This window comes from Silene latifolia, chromosome 9, assembly GCF_048544455.1.
Source record: "Silene latifolia isolate original U9 population chromosome 9, ASM4854445v1, whole genome shotgun sequence".
Taxonomy (NCBI): domain Eukaryota; kingdom Viridiplantae; phylum Streptophyta; class Magnoliopsida; order Caryophyllales; family Caryophyllaceae; genus Silene; species Silene latifolia.
In genome coordinates, this window is record NC_133534.1 from 167,215,145 (window position 1) to 167,220,723 (window position 5,579).

Genomic DNA, 5,579 nt, shown 5'->3' on the forward strand with positions numbered 1-5,579 from the left:
AAGACTCATATCATCCTGTCGTGGCATCCCGGCTATCCCAAAGATTTCTCATCTCAAAACTCGCTCAATATCTCGCTCACCATCCCCGAATGGATCACCGCAGTTTACAAAACAACACCGGGTCGATACTAATCACACAATCAATATAGATAACAATAATAAGATAAACAGACAATGAATCACACACACACACACACACCACCAACTCCCATCATCTCAATATCGACCGTCCACCTGGACCACCGCCATGGGGGACCGCAGCCGTTCCCACCTAAGCCCCGCTCATCATACGAGCGATAACCCCGTCCCATTAATGTGCACATCCCCTTCCGTGGCGGGTTCCACGAAGGGCGAAACTAGGGCGTGAAGTCACTCCCGCAAGTGACCCCACTCACCGAGAACGCATCTCAAGAACCATCAACAAAGAATCACAATCACAAACACAACACAATCATCATATCAAACAACTAACTACAAAGACATCACCAATATCCCATTATGGGACTAATACGAGTAGGAAATCCTACCTGAAAGCACAACAAGCGAGACGGCATCTACAACAGTATCAAAACGCCTCTTCTACGAATCCTCCTCCTATCATATAACACATATAGGCTATACATCACATACTACGCACAAAAACCCCCAATCCCTAAATTAGGGTTTAACCAAACTTAGCAAAACATTATAAAAATTATATTAAAAGCTTACCCTCGACGCAAGGAACCCAACGATACGAACTACGACACGAACCGACCGTCTCGAACTCCGGAATTGCTAAGAATGCGATTAGGAAGATGAATCGGCGCTTTCTCTCTTAAACGGGGTTTTAGGTTTTGTAAAAGTGATTTAAAACAATGACGATTATGTTTAAATACCTTAATCACATAATTAACAAAACCCGAGAAAACTCCCAGTAAAACCGGACACTCGATCGAGTACCCAAGGTACTCGATCGAGTACCCCTTACTCGATCGAGTACCCCACTACTCGATCGAGTACCCAACAGTCAGAAACTATTTTATTTCGCAACTTGCCCTTACTCGACAGAGTAAGGGCTACTCGATAGAGTACCCCAAGACTTATAAATACGGAGTATTACAGTCTTCCCTCCTTAAATGGAACTTCGTCCCGGAAGTTCAAACCACTACTAAACAAAGGTACTCCCCTAACATTCCCGACTCAGCAACCGAACAGAAAACATGATACTAACCCAACTTATCCCGACAAACATCCCGACACAACATATGAAAGGTGTACAAAACTCTTAAAAAACTGCTCGCGATCATCTCCTACCCCCCTAAAAGAAACAAGGTTACGTCCCCGTAACCATACATACCTGATCAAAGAGAAAAGGGTAACGCTCTTTCATGATATCCTCTGCCTCCCATGTAGCTTCCTCGGTCTCGTGGTTAGACCAAAGGATCTTAAGCAAAACTGTCTCACCACTCCTGGTCTTTCTAACCTTTCGGTCTAGAATCTGCTTAGGCACCTCCAGATATGATAAAGACTCATCTAGCTCTAAGCTCTCCGCCTCCAACACATGTGACGGGTCACTCACATACTTCCGCAAATGGGATACATGAAACACATTATGCACTCTCTCCAATGCAAATGGTAAAGCCAAACGATAAGCAACTTCCCCAACTCGCTCTAAGATCTCATAAGGCCCTATAAACTTCTGACTTAACTTGCCTTTCTTCCCAAATCTCATAACCCCACGCATCGGAGACACTTTCTGAAGAACCTTGTCCCCAACTTGAAACTCTATGTCCCGACGATGTAGATCTGCATAACTCTTTTGTCGATCCCGGGCTGCTCTCATCCGTTCCCTGATCATCTTAATCTGCTCCACCATCTCATGCACCATCTCTGGTCCTAAAACCATCGCCTCAAAGACTATCGTCCCAACAGATTGGACTCCTACACCGCCTCCCATACAAAGCCTCAAACGGTGCCATACCTATACTTTGGTGTGATAGCCGTTGTTGTTGTAAGAAAATTCTAATCGGTCCAACCTCTGCTCCCAGCTACCACCAAAATCCATCACACAAGCTCGCAACATATCCTCAAGAGTCTTGATTGTTCTCTCGATCTGCTCGTCTGTCATCGGATGAAATGTTTGTACTCATCTTCAAAGTCGTTCCCAACGATTCCTGCAACTCCTTCCAAAACCTCGATATAAACCTCGCATCTCTGTCAGACACTATGTCCTTAGGGACTCCATGTAACTTAAGCACGTTCTTTCGATAGGCCATAGCCAATTGTGCCTTAGTCCATGTATCTTTCATTGGAACAAAGTGAGCTGACTTGGTCAGACGATCCACTATCACCCAAATCATGTTGTTACCTTGTTGACTCTTAGGCAAACCCACAATGAAATCCATGGAAATAGATTCCCACTTCCACTCAGGCACCTCTAAAGACTGAATCTTACCTTGTGGTCTTCTCTGTTCCCCTTTAACTCTTTGGCATGTCAAACAACGGACACAAACTCACTTGTCTCTTTCTTCATCCCATGCCACCAAAACGTTTTCTTCAAATCCTTGTATAGCTTGTCTCCACCGGATGAACCGAATATGGTGTGCAATGCGCTCATCATGATCGTCTTTTTCAACTCCTCATCATTAGGAACACACCACCTACCATCAAACCTCAAACTACCATCTGTATGAATAGAAAACCGGGACACTGTCCCTTTCTCTACTCCAGCTCTCCACTCCACTATCTTAGGATCCAAAGCCTGTTTATCCCGAATATCATCATAAAACTCAAGTTGTACTGTCATATCGCCCATGGCATCTCCTTTCTGCATCATATGTATCCCAAAACTTGCTACCTCATCCCTCAGCCTCATCAAAGATAGAGCTGTACACAAGGAATGTACACTCTTTCTACTCAAAGCATCAGCTACAACGTTGGCCTTCCCTTCATGGTAGATGATTTCCATGTCGTAGTCGCCAATCAACTCCATCCACCTCCTCTGTCTCATGTTCAACTCCTTCTGCGTGAAGATGTACTTAAGACTCTTGTGATCAGAAAATACCTTAAAGATTGCTCCATAAAGGTAATGCCTCCAAATCTTGAGAGCAAACACCACTGCGCCCAACTCCAGATCATGAGTAGGGTAGTTCTCCTCATAAGGCTTCAACTGCCTAGAAGCATAGGCAATCACTTTACCATTCTGCATCAACACACATCCCAACCCATTCTTCGAGGCATCCGTATAAACCTCAAAATTCTCGCTCCCTTCAGGCAATGCGAGGACAGGAGCTGTGGTCAAACGCTCCTTTAATGTTTGGAACGCCGTCTCACAACTCTCATCCCAACGAAACCTGTTCTCTTTCCTCATCAACGCTGTCATCGGTCTAGCTATCTTGGAGAAATCTTTCACGAACCGTCCGTAGTATCCAAACTAAACCCAAGAAACTTCTAACCTCGGCGACATTCTTCTGCTTCCCACTTTGTCACGCCTCAATCTTCGCCGGATCCACACTACCCCATCTTTAGAGATTACATGCCCCGAAAAGCAACTTTCTCTAACCGAACTCACTCTTGGACAGCTTAGCATACAACTCATGATCCCTCAAAGTCTGCAACACGATCCTCAGATGCTCCTCATGCTCCTCCTTAGTCTTAGAGTAGACTAAGATGTCATCGATAAACACCACCACAAACTGGTCCAAGAACTGTCTGAAGATTCTATTCATCAAATCCATAAACACTGCCGGCGCATTAGACAACCCAAACGGCATCACCACATACTCATAGTGGCCATACCTTGACGTGAAAGCTGTCTTTGGTATGTCCACCTCTCTAATCTTCACCTGATGGTACCCCGACCTCAAATCAATCTTAGAAAAGACTGTTGCACCGCTCAGCGATCAAACAGTCATCTATCCTTGGCAAAGGATACTTGTTCTTTATCGTCACACGGTTCGGCTCCCTGTAATCTATGCATAGCCTCAAACTCCCATCTTTCTTCTTCACGAACAGTAATCGGTGCTCCCCAAGGCGATACACTTGGTCTAATGTATCCCTTCTCTATCAAATCATCCAACTGCTTCCTAAGCTCCTCCATCTCCTTAGGACCCATACGGTACGGTGCCTTAGAGATTGGCCCCGTCCCTGGCTTCAACTCTACGGTGAAATCTATCTCCCTCTTCGGTGGCAACCCCGGAATCTCCTCTGGAAAAACATCTCGCAAACTCTCCCACCACCGGTATCTCATCAATCGTCGGACTCTCTATCCGGTCATCTCTCACATAACACAAGATCAACGGACATCCCTTCCTCAGATAAGACTTCAAGGTGACAGCTGCAATCAACTTAACTTTGGGTTTGACTAGAAACCCACGGTAAGACACACTAACACCCTTTGGACCTCTTAAGGACACTTTCTTTTGATGACAGTCTATCTTAGCTTTATACTTTCCTAACCAATCCATCCCAACTATCAGCTCAAACCCATTAAAAGGAAACTCTAGCAAATCTACAGGGAAATCGACTTGCCCAACTATCAAAGATACATCTCTAAACAACCTCCCACACGATACAGACTCACCCGAAGGTATGAAAACTTGCTCACTAACAGACTCATATACTCTCAAACCCAACTGTTTTACATGACTCGAAGACACAAACGACTGAGAAGCCCCCGAATCAAACAAAACAAACGTAGGAATACCATTAATAAAGAATGTACCGGTGATAACGTGCGCATCTTCCTCAGCTGCCTTCTTCTCCATCATGAACAACTTGCCACTGGTCTTCTGCCCACCTCCCGGACAAGATCTTGGCGATGCGGTCGGCTTAGCACCCGACCCTTGATTGTTGTTGTTGTTCGTCGGTGTCTTCTGATAAGAATTACCGCCGTTGCGGTTGCCTCCACTCTGGTAGCTCTGACTTCCCCGGTTTGGCCATGATCCAGCCGGTCTGTTGCTCGCGAAGCTCTGTGCAGGTCTCTGAAAAGATCCCGGTGCGCTCGTGCACTCATGTCTCTTGTGGCCTACACCACCACAACCAAAGCAGGTCACTCCCCAACTATTACTCACACTCCCACGGCCACGCCCAAAGGAAGCCCCAGCACTAAACCCAGACCCAGCAGAAAATCCCTTAGACTGATTGTGGTTGCCTTTCTTGTGATTCGATTGGCCACCACCCTCGCTCTCAGACTTCCTCTTCTCACCACCTGACCTCTCCTGAGCCATCTCCACCAACCTCTCAGCTCTTCCAGCCCTCTCATAAGCTTCCTTAACATCGGTAAGGATCCCCACGGGTAACTTATCCATAATCGTGGTAGTCAACCCTCTTTCAAACCTCAATGCCAGGTTCTCCTCACTCAAACCCATATCCTCAGCATACCTGGACTTCTCATTGAACTGTCTGTAGTACTCGGCTACCGACATCTCAGCGGTCATCTTAAACTTATCAAACTCTTCCCTCAACTTACTCCTTACATGCTCCGGTACGAACTCCTTCCTCACAGCCCTACGAAACTCCTCCCAAGGTATAGCAGGTAAGCCTTGGTTGGTGTATATCTCCTTAGCACTCACCTTCACTGAATCCCACCACTTGCC